The 23,750-nt window shown below is 38.4% G+C and overlaps 1 protein-coding gene across 22 annotated transcripts in view; it reads left to right on the forward strand.

Annotated features, from left to right (window-relative positions):
* Positions 1–23,750, forward strand: part of ZBTB20 (zinc finger and BTB domain containing 20) — a 466,833-nt gene that overhangs the window by 316,490 nt on the left and 126,593 nt on the right. For 20 of the 22 annotated variants that reach the window (XR_008211397.1, XR_008211398.1, XM_052704477.1 and 17 more), the window contains one exon: positions 13,952–14,006. The gene's annotated coding sequence lies outside the window, so the exon portion shown is untranslated. Of the gene's footprint in view, positions 1–13,951; positions 14,007–15,447; positions 16,030–16,051; positions 23,747–23,750 lie in introns of those variants that run through there. The other 2 variants (XR_008211401.1, XR_008211404.1) reach the window with 2 other exon arrangements.

Consider the following 23,750-nt stretch of genomic DNA (forward strand, 5'->3'; position numbering starts at 1 on the left):
ATGTATTTACTCTGCAAGTGGTAAGTGCTGTGAGATGTGGCTTTGCACACGTTTCTCACCTCCATTGTGCAGTCAAAGTAAGCAGCTCAGGAGCTATCCTGACCTTCTGCAAATGGCAGTGGACATTCATATGTGACTAGCTTAAGTAAAAACAGCAAGAGAAAATTAAACCGCATCCCTAACCGGGAAGCCATAAAGGGTTGGTAAATCTTGGGAGTATCACATCAAAAATGCTTTCTTTCTCAAAAGAATTCACTTTTAGAATTCCATAGTACCATTTCTCTAATCCCAAATGAATCCAAATCCTAATGATGTCTTCATCTCTTCTTCCCAATTCCTGCTTCAGCTCAATAAATTGTCTCTGCAAAGCAAGCCATTTAAGCACATGCATGGGTCCATTTCTACTAAATAAAACCTGAAGTAAAGGTTAAATTTTAATTACATGCTGGAGTCCCATTGCATTCGCACGTTTGAAGTTAAGCACAGGCTTGAGTACATGGTTTCAGGGCTCAAGGGTTTAACATTAATCCAGTCAGGAGGCAAAAACAATGCTGTTCATCTATTGTGTGATATGGTCGATTGCATTGGTTGATCCCACCTCTGCACCCTTGTTCCAAATGTCAAGTACTTGAAGCGGACTACTGATGCTTAGTGAAGAGCAATGCTCAAGGTAGATTTTTAAAAAAACCACCCATAGGCTGCATTGAAAAAAAAAAAGTATTGCAGTCTGCTGGTGGATGTTCCGAAAGCAAAGAAGGACGTGAATGAGCCAAGGAAACGATTCCTTGAAATTCTCTCTCTACTTAATACCAGCTCCTACTTCCCCAAGTGCTGACACTGGGATGGATGCAAAGAACCAGGATGGATTTGTCGGCTGTGGAGAGAGAGCTAAAAGGGGCTGCAATCAGAAACTTTTATTTTTTAGGTGAACATAAATTGTCATAGGTACAAAGCGTCATTTCCTGAACCAAAGGCTACTGTCATCGCTATCTCAGAGCATTCCAACACACAATAATAAGTATCTTAATTATGGGGTTTCAGCGCAAAAGGCACAGAAATTTTACTTTTCAGAGTTGTATAATCAAGTTGCTCCACCTTGCTATTAGGCATGAATGGCAGTAAGTGCTCCAGGGAAGCCTGGAATTGAAAGAACAGCAGGTGGGGAGCAGTGGGTCAGGATGGGTATGCATTTAGGAGAGCTGTGTGGGGAGTCCAGAACTAAAATAGCGGGAAGTGCTGTAAATTGGATTGAACACATCGCTAGTGGACAGGGTGAAAGATTATACAGCATTTGTCTGTGTGACCATAATGAGCTTCTTTCCCATAAAAGATTTGGGGAGAAAGTACTGTGTATGAATAGGGTCCCCTTAAGAAGCACTTTTAAAAGAGCTCATTTTCGATTCCAATCATGTATATGCCTCAGCAAGACTGTTGCCAGATGCTTGCAGATCTGAAGAAAACAGCCCAGCCCTTTTCTTATCATCTACCAGAGATGACAGACTCTAAAAACTCAATGGCACTTTCGATAACTTGTAACAAGAGCTGGGACTTGCCTGGCTCCATTTGTCTGGTCAAGGCTGTATTTCTGTGATTTATCCCATGGAGGTTTTCAGCAGAACCTTACACTTAGTGTCTAAATTAATGATATTCCTTCCTTTTTGCCATGACAAAAACCACTCTGCACTATATACTTTATGCTAAAGTTTTTGTCATGGACATATTCTGTAAAAGCTTTTTCAGCTTCGTCATTTTGACAAGCTGATTCCATTAAATCCTTCACGGTGATCGCTTTTGTATGGTGCGGGTGGGAGACACTGTTTGCTTGTGTGATTTTCCCTTCTTTGGAACAAGAAAACAGTGATCAACTGCAAGGTTATGTGGCATAGCTTATCTCTGTCCTTTCCAGAGGAAAATATATTTTGAGGAAATACAAGCATTTCGGATAGAGCAATCTTAGCAATTGGCCTGAGGTTATTAGTGTAGTACAGAACTTTTCCTGGAGGCTCTTTCAGGATGTAGACACAAACTCAACAGGTTGGTTTGTTAATATCTGTGTCTATAAAAGAGCTCAGGCCACAGAAGACGTTTCTCCCCACTGTGTTTCTCACTGTTTCACCTGCGCTGACATGGAAACAGTTGAGTGTTTTGACAAAGGACAACCTTCTTAGTTGTTCTCAAGTACGTCATTAACTCAAAATCCTCTGGTGAAATTTCACCACAGTGTGGCAATATCTTTGTCAGATACCTTGTGCTATCTGAGGTACCAAATGAGCCTGGACAACTACTGCTGGCTCGGCCCCTGCCATAGTGGTAACTGCTAGGTATTGGTGATAAAAGCTACAGATGATAAATTAGAGAAGTGATAATGAAAAAAAAAGATTGTTAATTTTTAAATTAGTTAATTTTTTAATTTTTAAATTCATCCCCTCAGGTGAGGAAGTGAGTTATTTTAACCTCAGGTTTGTGACATGAGAAAACTAAGATTTTGTGACTAAAGTGGAGATTAGGTGAGGGACCAGATCCCACAAAATCTGTCCCAAGCACCAAGGTGTGCTTTTTATCTGCCCTTGCTGCAGACTGACACAGTACCTCTTTGCTCTGTTTCTGATGAAGCCTGTAGAAGTTTTCATACTGACTTCGGTGATGGGCATGACCACTGGTCTTTTCAAGCTAACTGTCAGAACAGAATAGCATTGCATACAGCCAGCTTTTGCATAAAAAGAAAAAGGAAATCTCAGTAGGCTGCCAAGGGTATTCAAGCATCTCAGATTCTTTAAAGTATTTATCCTTGCCACAAACAAAAAGCAAATTTTAAGGCCTTTTTTTTTTCTTGCCACCTGCTAATGGCTGTACCATCCTTCCTTTTCCAGAGCATTTCCACAAATACTCATATTTCTCAGGCTGACAGCTTTCTGATCCCCAGGACAGAATAGCTGGTTATCTTGGCTTCCCATCTTATGTAGAGTTTATCTCCCTCATTTAAAACAGAAAAAGCACCATCCTCCTGCACAGACTATTATCCTGGTTGGGTTGTTAAAGTTACTGTAATGCTGACTTTATTTTCTGTAACAGTTCTGAACAAAATGTTTCCTTTGAAAGGTCTCAGACCTCTATCCTCCCAACTCCTAATCACAGTAATAACCAACCTCAAGGAGTCATTAGTGAAAACTCAAACAATATCTTGTAACAAGTCAGCTATGAAGAAATTGGCATAGTTTATCTCTTTGATTCGTGTTCTTATGAAAATAATGGGTTGCAAAATAAAGCTACCATTGCTCTTGTGCTATACAGTATCCCTTCAATCTGATTCTTTCATCTTCCACCCACTGATCTCCCAAATTAACATGGAATGTAGCTCTGCAATAGCTTTACAAGATAGTTTGTCTATAGAAGTGATATGTTCTTACACTATAATGCCAGTTTATTGTGCTCCTTCTTAAACTGACTCACCTGTGAACATCCTTTTAATTTCTGTAACTTGTTGCAATTTTAGATAAGCTGGGAAGATGTTATAATGATTATATTTAAGCCCAGCCTATATAGAATGGTTTAGTTTTCTGAAGCATTTAGATGCAACAAACTGTGTAAACTGAATTTGGATAAGTTCTTGGAATTGTTTGCTTCTGATTTTGTCTTTGTGAAATAGACATTATGCTTTGTAGGGAAGCTGATAAATAATGTAAACTATGGCTTGCCACTAAGAAACTGTAAAATCTTTGTATCTGCTGTTTGGTTTGGCTTCAGTAATCAAAGAGATCAGCTTTTCTTCATTGAAAGCAGTAGGCAGATGGCTTTTCAGGTTTCTTTAAGGATTTTTATTCTCACTTGATGTGGTTCAAACTGTAAACTGGATATGAAAAGATAAGAGACCATTTTTCAGTTTTGCTTTATAGATTAGAATAGCTTGATTAGAAGGGACTGACATGGCTCAACTTCAACTGCCTGACCAACTTAGGGCTAATTGAAAACTAAAGCATATTTTCAAGGGTATTGTCCAAATGTCTCCTGAACACTGACAGGCATGGGATATCAACCACCTCCCTAGAAAGCCTGTTCTAGCATTTTACTGCTCTCAAAGTAAATCAGTTTTTCCTAACGTCCAGTCTGAACCTCCCCTGGCACAGCTTTGTGCCGTTCTCATGCATCCTATCATTTAGTATTGAATCAACTTCCATTCTTTCATTTATTCATTTCCCATGAAATGGGAATAAGGACAATTCCTCCTGTATAACAAAAGGTAACATTAATCTTGTTGGTGACATTTTTTTATAAATCAAGCTCATGAGATATTCATGCTGAACTCCAAGAGCTTCAAGTCGTATTAGTTCCCCTCTAACTGTATTGATTTGGCTGAACTATACTGATTTTCAGATAACTGGAAAGCTTGGAATAGCTCCCAAAACCCTCAAATATTCTTGAAGATCGTCCCATCATTCTGTAATGGTGGTGGTGGTCCAAAGGTAATGCCTCCTATTTATTTCCTTGAAAACTACAGCAGATAGTTGTAGTGACCTGCTGTCACTGCTGCTGAAACACACCACCTATCACTTTACTGTGCTCACATCCACTGTTTGGTTTCATCAGTGTCCAGCAAACATTGATGAATGTCAATGGGTGCAACTTCTACATGGAGGAATTCAATCCCATGCCTTTGTTTCATGCCATTTTGTCAGACTGCCCTTCTGCTGCCATCTGTTACACAGCAACAAAATGTAAGGGAATATTGGTTCAGCCTCTACTGCCATACCACCAGCTTTAGCCTCTGACATTGTGGGCCAACATAATAACATAGAAGGCATTACTTTCAGAGCGGCCCTTGTATTACTCCACTTGTTGATTGGGTCAGCAAATGAAATTGCCTGGCTGAGGTACTTCAGGATGGCTCTGTGTCTTATGAAAAAGAAGTTCAGGACTGGAACAGTGTCACTTCAGAGAATGAAACCTTTTGGAAAAGGTGCTAGGGACTTACAGTGTGGTTTCTTTTATATTATGTCTGACAGAAACATATACCTTTTGTTTTAAATTACGTTTTGTAATAATTTGATTCAATCAAAAGTCTAGTGTTGCTCTCTATTTGTATTATCAAATGGTTTCTCCAGTTAAGCACAAAGATTAGTGGCCAGCTGAGCCACCTGGCTATCAGCACTCAAACCCCCCTTTCTGGAGGGTTGTGAGGGTCATAGAGAGAGACATGATCAAACAAGGAGTGAAGAAGGGAGGTGATACAGATAAATTAGCAGTAGCACTTAAGTTTAGGGACAGGATCAGATGCAGTGTAAGAAGATCAGACTCTGATTAGAGACTGCCTTCTTACTTCTTCTGCCAGTCATCCCCATCTAAAGAAAAAAAAAAGAAGAATTCAGTTCCCCTGAAACTCAGTTTTCAGGGCACGTGTCACAAAACTAACTGCATGCTATAGAGCACATTGTTCTCATACCAAATAAAAAAGGGAAAGCATTGTTCCCAGGAGCTGTTTTAGAGGATCTTTATAAGATAGTTTTGATTTATTTTAATAAGCAGAGAACAAAAAGAAGCAAGTGAAAAATAATTTTCCAAGTATTGATTATGGCATCTTAGAAAAAAAAGTTGGTTCTCCTTCTGGAAAATTCAGAAAGGGCACATATTTAACCTGTCTTTATGGGCACTGAGGGCTTAATGTTTCACACTGGTGCAGCTGCATAACCCTGGTGACTTCAATGGGTCTGCAGGGGTTTACATGGGAATGACATACTTTCTGTAATGCTTTTTGTCTAGTTCCAAGTATTTGTGTTTAAAGCAATACAACTGTTGGAAAAAAAAAAAAAAAAAAGAGCACAAACCATATGATTATGGATTTGAAATCCTTACAATTTTCCAAAATGATCTCGCTGCTGCTTTGCTCCTGATTTAACAGTCACCCTCATATTCAAGTCCTAAAACACTGCACAGAGTACACAGATCTCTCCAAAAGGAACAAGCCAGATTTTTCAAGTGCAGTGTAAGACCAGCCTGAGGCCTCCCAGACTTTGCATTACCCCTCCCAGCTCCCCTGCAGCCCCCCAGCCAGGCTTAGCAGTACCCCCCACTCCATCCCACTGTGTTAGCTCAGCTTTGTGATGCTTACAAACTCACTGCCCTTTAGTTCTGATCTGCAGTGCCTTCAGGGAAAAATGATATATCGGAGTAGTTATGTCCCAAATTGAATGTTAGTCAAATGTTAAAATGAAAGAAATATTATGGAAAGTCAGCATGTCTCACTTTGGAAATAAATTACGTAAAGTACACTGGAGTGTCATGGCTCTTGGGACCACATATGATCCAAAGATAGCATTTAGAGGAGTGATCACAACATTGCTAGATTTATCAGATCATCATAGAGGAACATTAATACCCAGAAAGAAAATAACAATTAGCAACAGAAAGCTCCCAACCAATAACTTAAACTCATTTTCCAAGGTCAATTCCTCATATTAGTAACCTATTTATATGTATCACTAGAGTTTATAGCAATTATCTCGTTATTAATAGAAGACAACAAGCCCAACTTCACTAATTGCTTTACTTAATACAGACGCATTTGGTTCATAGAACCGTGCTTTTTCAACTTTGCATTTCAGTTAACTTAAATGTAGTCTAATGAAATGGTATGGTGTTATGTGTTATGTGATGGTACTTTCTTATTCTCTGTAGTCTGACTTCTTTGGCACTGCTGAGTTGAGAATGGGTACCTGAGTGTAGGTTAAAGGAATGTGGACCCTAGACCAGAGCTGCAAACCTCCAAGCAGGGGAAGCAGATCTGCTTCTCTGTGTATCTCGCAGGAAGGGGAACATGACTTGATGTGGCTATAGTGTGCAACAAGGGATCCAGCTTGTTAGCTGCCAGATTGACACCGTGCCTCAGAACAGCAAATTTACTTACATCCATGTGCAGAGCTAATGTTTAGGATGCAGTCAATACCTTGAGGGTTTGATACTGAAAGGCACATAACCTTTAGATAGATATCCTTGCATGTTTAGGTAGACAGGTGTTACAGTTTCTTCTATCTAAGGTTTTCATCTGTTTGAGGACTGTTGCTTGTGTGGGAGCCTTCCTTCTGCAGGTAGGCGGTGCTGTGTGAGGCTGCAGCTGTGACGTAGCAGCCAACCAACCAAACCTCCTGGTTTACCTTATTTTTACAAATTCTTCAGATGTAGTCAGTAGTTACAGTTATTGAATGTTACATGTGATACCATTTCATGCCAACTTGAACTCAGGATCCAAGCTTAAAATGCTATGTTTAAAATATAAAACAAGAATGTATTCAACCCCACTTTTTTTTTTTACTTTTTTTTTTTTGGCTTTTTGCTCATTTAGCTCTCATTTTGCTGAACCTTTTACAGCAACTGCTGTTAAAGCTGTAACATGCTGTTGCTTCCGAGAGTTCTCCTGCTCTTCTTTGAAAGAAGTTTTCCTCAGAGGTGCTTTGTATAGAGACTTTTCTTGTCTGAAGTTCTTCTTAGGGAGCTGGAGACCTCCAATGGATGTTAATTAGAGTTCAGTCTGCAGATGTAAGAGATTCCTTTTCTTATTTCATCTACCTCATTGCTTTCACTGAGAACAGCTGGTAGGACTTACTTCGGGCTGAGTTACCTGCGGAATGAATCAGCTCCTTCATGGCTTTTTGTTTAGCTTACAGAAACATGAAAGTTCAATTTTCGATTGAATTATTTTTTTGTCTTATCAAAACATATTATCCACCCTTGTTGGCAAACAGTGTGTGTTGAAAAATCTATTCCATCAAGAATTTTCTCATGTATTTTCTAGTTAAGGGTCTGCAGAGTTTTTGTTTGTTTGTTTGTTTGTTTTTTAATGTATTTGTGTGTGTGTGCATGCATGGCACTTATTTGAAGTATCCTTTTCCCATTGCATACTTCTCAAGTTGAAAAAGGCAAGGCTATTTTAGCTATCCTTAATTGAAAAAGAAACAAAAAAACCCTCTCCTTTTATTACACTTTCTAGTCCAGATTTAACAATCTTAAATAATAAATTATATACCAATTAAAGAAAACATTAGATATGTATTCATAAACCCACAATAATATGTGGTAAGATAAACCGCAAGGTTTTCTGTTGTCAAGTTTAAGAGTGAAATAAAAAGTCAGTTACCCTTTCCTCTGTCAAGCAAACTGCCTTTGGAAGATGAGTAATGGGCATATTCTCATCAATTACATTCCAAAACTTTTCTCAGATCATTGTTGCGTTCTTAATACAACCACTAGTTGCGTATTTATTTCATTAGAAGTATACATGCCTATAGAATCAAGTTTTTTAGTGATACATAACCGAAGCACTTGTGGAAGTATGCTCCAGTGTATGGCAATATACCTTAATTCTAACATGTACAAAAACTCCTTAGCATTTTTAAAGATCATTTTATCTTGATTCTCCTGAATAGTAAGCTAAGACTTGATATATGACCATACAACTGTCCCTCAAACTCAAGTCACGTATTGCCTTCAATTTGTGCTTTTTCACTGGAATAAGCTGTCAATTGTAAAACCATCTCAGTTCATCACTTTCCTAGCTCTAACTAAACAGAATGATGTTTATTTCCTTTCTTACTAGATAGAGCAGCCAGCCTTTCTCTTAATACTTGTATGAATGAATGAATTCACAGCTATGAGGGCTGCACAGTGGCACTGTCCCTGTTCTCATAGGCACACAGAAGTAAAGATGCCTAATTAATCCTTTGAGAAAACTATTGATTTGAAAGAGAGCAGGATTGGGCTTCTGAGGAGGTCAGGATTCGCAGAATTCTGAATGTTTCTACCTGAATTTTCAGGTAGAAACAGGTCTTCTGGCCTGTTCCCATGCTTTAGCACATGGCTTAAGTAGATGTCATTATCAGTCCCCAAGCAGATACCGTTGTGCAATGAGGACTGTCAATACAGAGGAAAATGAAATTCTAGATACTTGGGTACTTAAAATAGGCATCATCTCAAGAAGCACGAATATATTAAAAAAAAATAGTTGAAGTTCCTCCATATGTTGCCATGTAACTTTGGCTGATGAGGTTCCCTGCCTCATGTGCTGTCTGAGGCTGAAGTGTTCTCATCTGTCTGGTATCATAGTATGAAAGAATGGTTTGCGTTGGAAGGAACTTTAAATACCATTTAGATTCAACCTCCTGCAGTGGGCAGAGACACTTCCTGCTCATCCAGGTTGCTTAAAGACACATCCAACCTGCCCTTGAATACCTCCAGAGATGGGCATCCGCAGCTTTTCTGCACAGCCTGTGCCACTGCCTCACCACACTATGAGTAAAGAATTTGTTCCTAATATGTAATCTGTATCATCTACCCTTTTTTTGTTTAAAAACATTAAACCTTTTCCTATCACTACAGACCCTAGTAAAAATCTTTCTTATAAGCTCCTTTAAGTTTTGAAAGACCACTGTGAAGTCTCCCCTGAGAGAGCCTCTTCTCTAGGCTGAACAAGACCAGCTCCGTTAGCCTTTCTTGGAGGGAGATTCTCTAGTCCTCCAATCATCCTTGTGGCTTCCTCTGGACACACTCCAACACTGTCATGTCTTTCTTGTGCTGTGGACACCAGAGCTGTATGCTATGGTAACATTTAACTGCCTTCCTGTGTATTTTTATAATTAATTCTAATACTAAAGCAATTTGCATTTCTGGATTCCTCAGCAAGATGATTGAAAGGTGATTTAATTGTACAGCACTGCCAAGGTGATTGTTGGCTATAGCATGAGTTAATGTGGAGGTAATAGGAGATATCACAGGGACTAAGATTTTTCTGGCCATTAGCAAAGGTGACTTCAAAAAGCAAACAATAATTAGCATGGGTTTCACTGAACCAAGTTTCCATCTGCTGCTATTCACTGGATTTTGAGCTGCTCCCCTTTGCTCTCCTATTAAAGATTTGCATGTATTTTCTTGTGTTCCCAGCGAAAAGGACACTTAGGGGAAAAGGATATAAATCAACAAATAACAATGTAACCTGCAGAAATATAAATCTATGTAGATTAATCCATGTTTCCTAAATTGCATACTGGATTGTAATTCAATCAAAGGGTATGGGTCTTGTGACGTTTATGAACATTTATGGATAGCATGAGTGCTCAGATTAAAATGTCAAACCTGGTATTCAGTTTAGAATCACATATTATTGTTGCTCATTAATATATAAAAACAACAATTATATCCACTGAAATCCTCAATTTAATTTTGTTGTAATCTGTCTGCTTTGTCAGAGATGCAGTGTAGCCTCTCTGCCCCCTCAGATCGTTTTCAGGGCTCCACTGAATTTCAGATGGAAGTCTCCCATTCCACTGTTCTTTTGCAGCACAGCACTGCTTCAGTTTGGCCTCCTTTGAACTGAGGGGTTCTGTACCAACTAAATTATTGTCTTCATCCACCACTGGGACTGAATTGTAGTTCATATACAGAGAAGGTAAAGTGCCTCCAAAAGGAGAGGTATGGCCAGACTCTGCGTCTTAGATTCAATATGCTTGGTAGGTGGCATGTGATAAAGCTCTCCCCTTTGCCACTTCCGTATTGGTAAAGAGTGAAATTGTTTTGAGGTAAAAACACTCTGGTTGGAATTATCTGAATCCATCTGCAGTTCTTCCTGTTTGAAGTGGTCCATAATTTATAAAGCTGTTGAATGAATAACATTTCTCATCTTGGTAGTGTTACGTCTGAGAGATCCTGAATCGTTTTCACAAATGGAGCAGAATTGCTGTTCTGATGGCTAACTGAAGCCATTTAGTGAATAAATTGTTAGAAGCAACTAGATTCAAATTTCAGAAAGAACTCTGGCAGCTCAGATGTTAATTCCCTTGAAAGTAAGTGGTACTTGTGCTAACAAAGGTTAAAAAATTTCAAGTCCTCATGTGGTTTACAGCCAAAATTTTACCAACTTCCACTAAAATTTGACATGAACGCCTAAGTCTCCTTGAAAATTATATTTAGATTCATAAATCAATTACCTGCTTACATAGCATAACTAATATGACTGGATTTTACCATCTAACTATCCATAAGTAGAAATTCTTCAGCATTTAGGAGACTAATTCTTATTAAAATCCTTGAGAGATTCCTAAGTATCCTTAAGGTTTATGTCTTACTTGTCTTTTTGCCTTTGTGATTTAAATGGCATATATTCACACGGCTGAGAAAGTGGGCAGAATCTGCCCACAATGAATCAAGATCAGATTTAAGATTAGCCGCTGGCTATCCTGTCCAATGGCCAAAACAGCTTCCAAGTAATAATGATGAATTAACACTAGGAATTGAATATGAAAAAGATCAGTGGATTCCTTTTGTCTACCCCATGAAATAGAGCAATACTGGGTGGAAAACAAATGGCAGAGAGACTGGTACTTATTCTGCCTATAGTACAAAGAACTAAGAAAAATAGCCTTCTCATACTTCATTTTTTATGTATTATGCAATAGTGTACATTGAAGAAATCCACTGTGTTAATATAATGTAATTAGGTTAAGTATGTCTCTTGTGACAAACAGTGTCGTATGATGAAAAGTTTCAACCCAGCATTTTAATGGTTCAGGTTCTGCTCATGGTTTCAATTAAGTCTGAAAGATTGCAGGGGGCACTGAGAAGAGAATTTGGCCCACTTATCTCCAGCATACGTGTGCTACAGTTATCTAACCTGGAACGAAACATAGTTTCCTCAGACACATTTTGTTTTTCAAATACTTTACATGGAAAGTTTTGGGGCTTTTTAATATATTTTTAAAATAAAACTTGTAATCAAGTATCTAAACCAATTACGATCATTTAAAAAGTTATGGTGTTTCAGTTCTGGTGATTTGCCAGATTCTGGTTTGCAGATTCCAGTATGTTCTGCTTGTCCAGGCTTACCCTACAGTTTTAATTGGGTATGACAGTCTTGTTCATTCCTTACAGCACAATCTATGGTAATGTTGGTGTAAGTCATTACTCAGCACCTCCAGAGTCTCAGGCCATAATTTGTAGAATTCTTTGGCATCCTTGTTTTTAAAGTTGCTTGACGCTTTTCCTTAAGAGAACTTGTTTTATATCGCTTATAATACAGCCAAAGTCTAACCACTGGGCTGAAATTTTCCATTCTGTGTTTTTTTTTCCCATGCTGGATGCCTCCCACTTTTTCTTTTTTTTTTTTTTTTTCTTTTTTCTTATTTTTTTTTTTTCTTTTTTTTCTTTTTTGCTCTGGGACTCCAAGGCACATTCTTTGGCTCAGACCTCTTGTCTAAGGTTCTTCCATGGTGCAGCGCACTGTCCCAGCTGCCCAAAACCCTGAAAAAATTAATTCCCATCTACCAGCCACTGCAGTCCTTTTCATACAGTTGTATCTGTGGGTTTAATGCTTAAATCTCCAGGAGCATTCTAAAAGGCAAATAAGGGATGCATGCTTAGCAAAGCAGGGTTTTTTCCACCAGAATTTCCCTGTTAATTTTCATCAGTTATTGATTTTTGAAAAATAACAGTGATGTGCTCTCCCCCATGCTGACCATGTCCATCTTATTCCATCTTGGGGCACTTCAGCTTTTCAGTGGGCAGCATCCATCTTCTCATCTGTCTCATGCAAGTCTTTCATATGCGTGCGAATAATCAGTTCCCTCTCTTCTTTAAAAAGAAATTTTGCAGTCAAATAGGGCCTCTCTGGGTGGCCTATCCAATAAATGCTATAAGCATCTTGTTTGCTGCCTTGCAGTTCTTATGATTCTCTCTGTTCTTTGCTGTATTTCTTCTACCACCACTGCTGGATGACCTAACATGAGATAAGCGTACATGCTTTCTCTTGCACTCATCTCTAACACGCCCATAATTCCCACAAATAATAGCTACAGCTCCGAAGAAATTTTCTACTTGCCTTCCTTCTTTCTCTCCTGTGACAGCTCCTCCTTTTTCTTCACTATCTCAACTTAGGTTTGTACTTCTGTGAATATTTTTAATTGCTTTGAGTAATGAGCTAATCTCCTTGTAATTGGCAGGAGACGATAGACGAGGGCCACGGCTTGACTTAAGTACTAGAGTGCACCATAAGGATCCCATGGTCTTTATGCACTGTGCTCCTGGTATCCTGCTCAGCAATCTGTTGGAGAATGCAGTCTGTTCTGACTGCCGGAATTTCTTTCAGCTTGGAAGGCAGAACCAGACTGATTCGTAGCCTTTGTCAAATAGGAGTGTATCTTCTTGTTACAATTCAGAGCATTAGGCTTTGATTCATTTTGTCCATTGCTTCATCCCGTGTTAATATGTTTTGCACAGTTGTTGGCAGTAAAGCTTAGATATTCCTTTGTAGGCTTTGGAAACCAGACCTTTCGTCTACCGAAACTTTGCAATCCCTTAGCCTTTCTGTTTTGATGCGTCCGTTCTCTCCTTGGGGGTCTCAGGGTAACAGATCTGTCAAGTCCAAAAGATACTGTGTTGACAGAAGGAACTAAGACAACACAATTTTCCTGTGCAGCTATCAGCTGTAATGTAAGCATCCTCAGCCCTAATAATATGCCTAACCCCTCTTCTGTGAAGGTCAGGATCAAGAAGACGAGTTCTGTTTTAGAGTCCTGTATCATCTGGCATGGCTGCTAAGAAGGATGCCATTCAAATCTGGCAGTGTTTTTGTGATAAGAGCATTTGTCCATAGGAGCCACAAGCCTATTTCACGGAGGCTGCTGAACAGCCACCAGAGGATATTTAGTCTCTGCTGGCTTGGAATTATCCCAGGACTGAAAAACTCCTTGGCCATTGCCGGTTTTCTCAGCTATATAGTTTTGGGGTCAGGTAATTTCAAAACTTCCAAGATTTATGCAGTTTAAAATTTTTAAACACTTTTTTTTTTTTTTTTCTCTCCTGTGGGAACTGCTACCATCTGTGAGGCTCCTCGATCCCTCTTTTATTTTGGTATCATTTAGAGTGCTTATTATCACTTAATTTCATCATTTCCTTTTTTTCTCCCTTTTCTTTACAGATCACTCACAGTCAATTTGTGGCCTTCCTCTGAAGGAACCTTTCCTGACTCCTGTGTAAGTATTTATTACCAAACATTTTATACTTCTATTGATTAAAGTTGTACATTTTGTTCAAGTTCCATTCAGATCAGTACAAAGCATTTGGGAACTCCTCTGTTGCTCCGTATGGCCACAAGATTCAGTACTGAGATGCTGTACTGATGCAGTAGCCTAGAATTTCAATGCAGCATCAGCTTCTGGGACTCAGGCTTAGTAACACTGTGATTGATTGATCTGGAATTGATACGTGCATTTTTGACTGAGAGTATGTACATATCAATTTGGGGATATATTTGTTGTACAGGGTATTATGCTGTTGAACTACTCTGATAGTATATAGTAATCCATGCTGTGCAAGAGCTAGGTAAGTGTAAGAAACAGTCAGCTAATATTTCAACCCATCCCTGATGGATACTGTCATGGTGCCAAGGAGCCCTTCCTTATCCCACTCCAGTGTACCTTCCCATCTAGTAGTAATCTACACTTCTTATCTGGGTAGATTAAATATATTGCATTCACTTTGACACCTAACAGTATCAGAATTAAAAACTTGTTAGTAGTTTATTGGAAAAATGTTATGTAGGGGTCTTTTCTTGCCTGTTCTCATTCACTGAGGTTTGGTTGCTGCTACGTAATTTGTCAGGGTAGTGGCTTTCTTTGTTGGAGAAAATACTACATAAATCCACGTAATTGTATTATTAAGACTTAGAACAGGAAGAATTAAAAATTTAATGGTTTGAGGTTTTTTGGTTGTTGTTTTGTTTGAGGGGAATAAGAGATTGAATTTTTGAGAGAGTTTGCTTTTTCCTTCTTTTTTAATTTGCCAAGCTCTAAGCCATGTGATGGTTTTGTGTACTTAGAACAAAAGTTTGCACTTTGCTGAGAGTCTTTAATACATATTGGCAATGAAATCTACTGTATTATAACAATGAAACTTCTTGTTGTGAGATAAGGGTAAATATAGCACTACCATATCATAATATTTACTATAATTAAGTAAAGACAGACCGAAGTTTTCCAGTCCGCCAGCCTATTAAGCACTGTTTTCAGGTATTTAAGCTGTATTTAATGATTGCCAAAAACAATGAGGATTTTTTAATTTAGGATTAGAACTTCATGTCCAAATATGCCTGGACTTTGTGTTACCTCAGATCTCCATTTCACAATTTAAATTCATTCCTACAGCCTGCTCAGAGAGGAAAGTAGATGGCTGTTAATATGCTGCCTGGAATTAAAGGAGAAAAACATAGCACAGGAAGAAAAATAGCTCTTTCATATTTGGAAGAGGAATTAAACCTGCAAATTTATGTTCAAGTCGAGTTCTGGTTGTTGAAATTTCTTCAAAGGAATGCTGAAGTGCAAAGGGATATTCTGATTTTTTTTCAGGTGTGTGCTGAAACAAAGAGCTTTCTTTTGCTGATAGAAAACCTAAATTATGTGTGTTTAACATTTAAAGTTGACTTGGTACTTTTGACACGCACAAAGAAATGGCACACTTGCTTCTCCCTCACCCTATGGGCACAAACATGAGCTATGCTTCAGTGACTGCCAAAGGTGGGATGACAATGCCAGCTACCACAGAGATGTATTTGAGCTGACCTCTCATGCCAGTGATGGCCCCATATTTCTTTCTGTTCCCCTTCTCCTTTCATTATAAGGTGTCCCAAATCTGTAATTTACAGCACGCTGTTCCCGTTGTGCTCTGATATATTTGCTGCAAATAAGTAGGAGTCTATGCGCGTGCATAGCTCCCTGTGGCAGTGTCAGGCCTGTGAGACGAGGGGAGCAGAGGCCCCTACAGAATACAACATGGCTTACGTCTAATGTGACATTTATTTGACTCAGAAAGGCAATTGATTAAAGTCCCATCAGACCTTTGCCATCATGTATTATGTATTTATCCAGCAGGGGCGGTTCATAACAGCCCCTGACAAATCCTATTATTTTTGTTGCAGAACTTCATAATATCGATAAAAACTGTTAATGATGCTCAGGGCCTCGAAGTGCGCTTGTGTTAACACTTCCTGTAGCAGCGACGAGGCCCTTTATGTCTGTGGCAGGAACTGCATGCCATCAGCATTGGTACAAGCACATCAGTACCCATGCTCTGCCTCAGCAGCGTGAGGAACCGTGTACAAGTGTTTGGATGGAAGCAATGAACGAGCTTCATGTTGCATTTGCACATGGAAATCCAGAGCCAAAATCCATCTCAGACAGTGCTTCGCTGTGTGACCACAAATAAACCATTTCTCTAATGTCTGCCTTTGTTTCTTAACCTGTAAAGCAAGACTCGCACACCTTCCTGCTCCTTTAAGTCAGGTTTATTCTACAGTTGAGGGCTTCTTTGTGCTTCTCCATTCTCAACTCAACAAGCTCCGTAGGATCCTCAATTTATTTCAGGCATGTGTGTAAGTTTGTCCTGTTTATACTGGCTCTCTCCTTTCTCTTAATAAGGTAGGTCCTTCAGGTCTCTGATCTTTTAAGTTCTTTTTCATAACAGAAAAAATCAAATTGGACATGTTTGCATTAGAAGCTATTAATGGTACCTATCAAGCATGTTTCTGATCTGTAGATAATAGTGGATTTGTTCTGTATTCTGCCTCATTTCCCATTGCTTGACTTTCTTCATGTATCTCTACCTACAACTTGATGATTATTCATTGTTCCTCCAGGTTATGTACCTGTCTGTTTATCTGTATGTCATCTGGTTTTCAGAGGTGGAGGGATTTCATGTTTCTCTCTCCTAGGCAGTATTCCCATTTAAGAGAAATATGATTAATCTCTTTTCCATTAGAATGTTTTCAGGAGTTTAAAAGAAGCAGGTGGATTCTTTGTTGAAAATAGACCTTTTAATGGAAGAAAGTCATCTAATCACTCTTGAGCCTTTCTGTCGTATTGTCTATGATGCATAACAGCTATTGACAATACTAAAGTGCTTTGCAGTAAGATAGATAGCTACTAAAAAGAGAGGATACTCTTTTTACTTCTTGAGCACTACCCATTCAGGTGGAACCCATACAATATTGAAGAGTTATCCACTGTTAGCTTTGGGTAAGTGCTTGGAAGAAATGCCCCAAAGTGATCCAGATATAGAGAAGTTGCATGTCATGTTAACCTAATTCCATGAACATCTGTTCATTTCCTTGAAATAGGTTTCTGATGTAGCTGGGGGTGAACTCCAAAATTATTCCTATTAGATTCTGTGCTGATTCTGATTCTCTTGCTTTGATGTCCTGCTTTTAAAAAAAAAAAAAAAAAAAAAAAAAAGTGCCATTTATTCTTCAGCTTCATGAAGACATATTCGGTCAAGTAATGATGACCTAAGGGAAGATGAGCAGCATCTTACTGATCTCATCATAGTTATGAGAACCATCCATCATATGATCAGCGATTCGTGTGTCAAAAGACACCCAGCAGTGTTCCAGCCTACCAGTTGGCAGTTTTTGAGAGTACGCATTCACTTTATCAGACATCATGATACTTGAATAGTCTTTGCTATCTATATACATGTTCTTGCTGTTGGTACTTGTTCATCAGCAACTGTTATCTGTTAGCACTCTGAACCATCATTGTGAAATATCTGCTAATTAGTAGCATCTGAACCCCTTTACTTGGTTTGTGTGCTTAGTGTTGTTTAGCGGATGAGGAACTTGAGAACAGCAACAGTGAACAGGAACAGGGAGGAGGCATCTTTTCTGTTCTCAAGTTTCTTAAGAAGCTCTCTGTTACTTCAGAGGAGAATAATAACCTCCAGGTCAAGCTTATTCATGAATCAAAAATGAACATTTGCAAAATGCCAAAAAAAGTCTAGATGTAATAAGCCTCATATTTACAACAGCTTTCAAGAGCTAGCATTTTTCAAGAATTATCATACTTAATGTAATAGATTGACATGCAAATTGTCCAGAAGAATCAGCTTATCCACTCAAGAAAATAAGGAGTTGTTCAAAGGGAATGGTCACCTACACAGCAATTTGAGACAGGAAAAGGATAGTACTTTCCCAGCTATTGTATGCCTCCTGAAGAGAAGGAATTCTCCAAAAAAGAAAGAACATGAGCAAAGCCCCTATGTTTGGCATTTGTAAGTGAGAGAAACGGTGAAACAAGCTAGAAATAGAAGTGGAGGATAAATTCCATTCTGAAGTGTTTATAGAAATCAAACTGTGTAACTGAGAATCACTCTGGGATGAATGTTCTTATACAAGTGCCAGAACTTCAACCTTGATTCTTTATCTGAAGACAACCATCAAATGGACTTAGGCAAAACACTTGCATTAAAAAAAAAAAAAAAGACTCTGATAAAGTTCATGGTTTTGTTCTAAAATATTTACGTTTTTAATAAAAATAGATTATATCCAGAAAATGATAAAATTAGCTGGGAAGGGAAAAAAGGGCAAAATGTGGTGCAAGTTTTTTGTTTAAGCATTATTTTAAGCATTATTTTAAGTTAACAAATAATAGTGACTATCCATAGATGTGAAGCTTGTCTGTGGATTATGACAGGGGAATGTAAGCAAGCTGTCTGTAATTGCAGTGACTACAAAATATCCTCTGATGCTGAATGAGATTGAATCTGAGATTGGCTAGCGTGACAACTGAAAATGTCACCCTTTTCCACAATTATGCTTATTGGAGATCCTTTTGTTCTGAGTTATTTTTCATCTAATTAGTGTAATATAATGTATTGAGTGCTAGCTTTCCTTGAAATGTAACAAATTCAACAGGTAACCACAGAAAAATTGGACTTTAAAATAGAAACTTCTGGAAGCATAGTATTTTAGGTTTAGCTAGAAAAAATGAAAGTGACAGAAAGAAAATGCAATTGGCCCCTGCACTTTTTCTTTTTTTAACTTCACATAAGCATCATTTAATCTATTTGGGTAGAAAAAAACACCTTACTGAAGCAGTATCAGCACTGCCTACAGCAGTTTAAACATCAGCCATCCAAATATTAAGACGGTCCAGTTTGTTAGGTCTGAAATCACTGTGCAAAATGGCACAGTGACAGACTGTGGCAGAGCTTTTCAGAATAATCTCTTTGCAGTTATGGTAAATTATCTTCCAACATGGGCAAGTGTGTTGCTGTTCTGCTGTTATACCATCACATCTCTCTCTTTTTTTTTTTTGGAAAAATGCTGTTAGTCCTTCTCCTTATCTAAAAATTCTCTTTGATGCACTGAACTTTAACATCATGCTGTTTACCTGTCTCCTTAAAATGCACAACAGATATAAGGCAGGAGAAAAAAAGTGCTAAAAGCAAGTAGCACTAAGGAGTGATTATTATGAAACCAGGTATCCAGAAATAGATGGTTTCCCAAAAGCCACCTCTTTATCCAAAGGTCATAAATTTGACTGTTGAGACTGTCACTGAAATACTAGTACTCACAGATGTCTAAATGCCAGACCACGTCTCCAAATGTATGCTAAATATCCTATGTATAGGACGCCATGATTGAAAATGAGCTTTTCAGAGTATCTCATGCATTTCCTTATTCTCTCCAACTCTCACTTAAAAAAACAAATGTAAGCCACCTACCAGACATTTTCCTGTGAGCCATTGCACAGCTGTACATGTCAAAACATAGAATCGTAGAATCCTTGGAGTTGGAAGGGACCTTTAAAGGTCATCTGGTCCAGCTCCCCTGCAATGAACAGGAACATGCACAGCTAGATCGGGTTGCCCAGAGGCTGATGCAGCCTTGCCTTGAACGTCTCCAGGAGCGGGGCATCCAGTACATCTGTGGGCAGCCTGTTCCAGTGCCTCACCAACCTCCCTGTAAGAGACCATTTCCTTATATCTAACCTAAATCTACCCTCTTTAAGTTTGAAGCCATTTCTCCTTGTTCTATCACCGCAGACCTTGCTGAAGACTCTGTCCCCTTATTAGCTCCTCTTTAGATACTGAAAGGCCACTCATGGAAGACCATTGATTAGTCTTCAGGCCATGCTTTGTGAAGGCTAGTTTACCTCTTGATGGGAATGGGAAAACTTGCATATAAAAGATTCACAGCATATTAAGAAATAATGTTTTCTTCCTCTGAAATTCTTGCTCGCTGCTGCATCCATCATTTTGGATCATATCATGCTGAATATAATTCACAAATAGAGCCCCCCAGGTAATATTTTCATATGTCTGTGTGCTCAAAGTATTAGACTTTTGACACAACTGAGAGCAAATGCTTTTGGATTTTAATAGGTCTTGCCCTCCTCTTTCACCAGATTGAGTTTTAAATTTAATCGAGTAGCTGTATCAGTTTTCCAAATGCTGTTTTCTAGTGTTTTAATTTCTGATGGATATGCAAAATGGCTGAGAGCCATTCAGAAGCAAAATGAGGATTCCAACTTCAAATACCTACAATTTAAGGTATTTTTTCTTTAACCAATCACAAAAGTAAGGATCAGTTGCAACATTTGGACCTGGATGTGTGTTTAAATCTGCCTTCACTTATACTTGATGCCTGCAAAAGGGATTAATGGAATTTTGCTTCTTGCAGTAAACTATGTTTTAGATAAAAGACAGAAATTAATGTGTTACAGTCTGGATGCTCTGCAGTATGCAGTGAAGGGTGTGAAGAATACCTACAATGTATGATCAGTATATAACCAACCTCAAAGAACAGTATGTTTCACAAATTGTTTTCCAATTATTGCACTTAAATCCTTCAAGTTTTAACGCTTGGTGTGAATTTCTTGCTGAGTGTCCATGATCTAGTTATGACATTAAGAAATTAAATTCTGCCACAGAAGAATAAAGGAAGAATGCAGCTTTTCTTCTTTTCTTCCAATGAACTTTAATGGGAAGGTAACATTTTTTGTCACTGGATTACCTGTAGACTGAGGCATGCCTCAGGGAAGATTGTCAATCTTATTGAAAATAAGCTGCCAGATGATTTCTTTTGGAGCCTGCAACTTAACCTCATGTTGATACTTTCTACTGTGACTTTTGTGGTATTGTCTTCACTTTCCATCTTTGCCTACCTATGTTTTGATGCATGCCATCGTGGCACAGATTATGCCAGTACGGCATTATAGCCTTGCTACTGGTCAACTCAGTTTGCCCTAATGAAGAAATCCATAAAATATCATAGCATGAATAGATCAAGAAAAGCATGCAAGTAATTCAAGGAGAAGCAGTGGGGGTTGTGTTTGTTTGTTTGTTTGTTTTTGTGTAGTTCTTTTGTTCACATAATATTTTTCCTCACCCCATCTTATTCAAGCAGCATTTTGCTGTAAGGCAAGGTCCAGTCTTTAAGCGAGAGACCTGGGCATTCAGCTAGGAGATCTGTAGTAGAAGCTGCTTCCTGTTCTGGGAATAAAAGTGCTTCAAAAGCACAGAATTGATCTAGATGCTTAATGCACATGTAAACTGTTGAGAGATCTGTACCTCTCCCAAAGGACAAAACTGTAGAAATAACATGGAAACGTCACAAAAAATGTCTCATTGCAAAAGTGAATAATGCCTAAATATCGCTAATGACAAGTTTACTAAAGCTGATAGGTCCTTTTATGGCTGCTTAGCATGCTCCCTCTTTTTCCTCTTTCTTGTCCCCTCCTTTTGAGGGGTCTCAGAAAGCAAAATTGTGGAATTACTCCTCCCAAACTTTTAAATTTAGAAAATGCTATTTTCTTAAACTAATAATTGTGAAAAAATAGTCTTTATCTTGCCCGATAATTCTGTTTTCAACACTCCCCTTCAGGTAAGCATTTGCTCATTTTACAATCCTTTTGCTAATCTTCATTTTACCTCATAATTTCCCTTGTGATACCATATCAAATGCTTTACTGATAGATTTAATTTACTACATTTCCTTTGTCTGAATAATCAGTTATCTTATCAAAGAAAGTTATCAGGTTAGTTTACTACAATCTACCTTTGGCAAACTTACGTTGCATTTTATCCCATTTTCCATTTGCCTGTATGCCTTTCTCTTTTTTGCTTGAACATTTGCTATGGTTGTGCTGTTGAAGCTCCTGATGTTACATTAACATCAAACAGATGTGAGATCTGAATCAGTTTCAATAGACTGTAGCAGTCTTGCAGAATCCTATTCATTCTCACACCTACAAAGTGTTAAGTTCTCATCTGTCAGACAAATAAAATATCATCTATTATTTTTCATTGTCATAACAGCAAAGGGCAGGTGAGCTGATTTTGAGCCTTGGCTGGTGAATGTTTCTGGTGATTTGCAAAAGGTTTTCTAGAGATAGAATCAGAGACATATACCTGCACATGAGAGTGCTTGGGCACTTGCATTAGCAATACCTTAATGTATGTATCAGTAATGAAAATCTTAATTAAGAATGCTGCATCATTGTCCATGAACACTCTTTCTTTCTCTGTATGTGAAGTCCTTTGTGTATTGCAGCATCTACCTGGTCCAGACAGACAGAGCTCTTCAAGAGTGCATCTGGCAGATCTTCTTGTGATTATTAAAAACCAGCAAATGGCAAACTCTTACTCTTGTTTTGTCTCGGCCTTGATGCTTAGAGTAGTGGAGCATACAGTATAGCTTACAGTTTGTTTATTTTTTATTACTTTTTCCACTTTGGTTGGTTTCAGAATTGATTAGAACTGAACGATGTAGCTTACACTTACCAAAATGTGCACAGGCACTTATCTACCCAACAATATACTTTTTCCTTTAGAAACAATGCAGTTGCCTAGACCATGTTCTGTTTGCACAAAAAGTATGCTAATGTGATGTGAAGACTGAGATTTTAATCTCTGTAAATTCAGGAAATTTAGAGTTAATGTTCCCACAGGAACCTTACCTCTGCCCCTTTCTGACAATTGAGTCTTCTACTGCACGATCCTTAGCTGTAGGTTTACCCAGGCAATGGAGTACCCAGAGAAGAAAATGTGATGGGTAGGACTGCTGAGTTTTTCCCCATAATTATGTTACGATCACATTTGGTTTGTTGAACGCTGTCTATATGTGTGATGTAATTTGAAACAGATTCAGAAAGCCTCTCAAAAATAATGGGCATGAGTTACAGCTGTACAGATAAAAACACAAATAGTGTAAGGTGAGGAAGGATACACGCATGCACATATGCACACACTGCTCTGCATGAAAGCCAGTCAGAGTTGTGTCTTTTGCTTTCAGATGAGTCAGGCTGTCATCTCAGATTCACTGTCATGTCACTGACATTGATAGCCTCTCTGGCCTCACACCTGCACAGTGGGAGAATATGTGCCAGAAGGGATGAGAGTAAAGTACTGCTATTTTCTTGAAATGAGAAGAGCTAAGGAGTTCCTTCTTGGCTCTACAAATCCACAGAGTTTAGCCCTATACAAAAAACTGCACATGCAGTGACTTTCCTTTTGCACAGAAAGAGTTACTGCAACCTAACCAGAGAATGCTGAGGCCATAGGTTTGCACGAGGCAGAAAAGTCACACATGCCTTTACATCATCGTATGAGAAAATAGTTTTGATGGTGAAGTCTCTGTAATCCAATAATCAATCAAACTGCAGCTCCTGTTTCAGCCACCATTAATATTCTCAGAACCAATATTTACTTCACTAAGGCATCAAAAACTGAAATACCTTAGATTAAATGAAGTGTTTAAATAAATGACTGCTTGATATCATGTCCTTGCACTTTTATCTGGGCAGAATATAAGCAAAGAATCTTCTTCAATCTGATGGCAAGATCCTATAATTAAAACTGCAGGAGTATCAATGTTAAATTGAATTCAGAACCCTTATGGAAAGCTATTGCCAGCACAGTGAGGGCTGGCAATATGGTAATGGTAA

This window comes from Tympanuchus pallidicinctus, unplaced genomic scaffold (assembly GCF_026119805.1).
Source record: "Tympanuchus pallidicinctus isolate F22 unplaced genomic scaffold, pur_lepc_1.0 scaffold10, whole genome shotgun sequence".
NCBI classification, from domain to species: domain Eukaryota; kingdom Metazoa; phylum Chordata; class Aves; order Galliformes; family Phasianidae; genus Tympanuchus; species Tympanuchus pallidicinctus.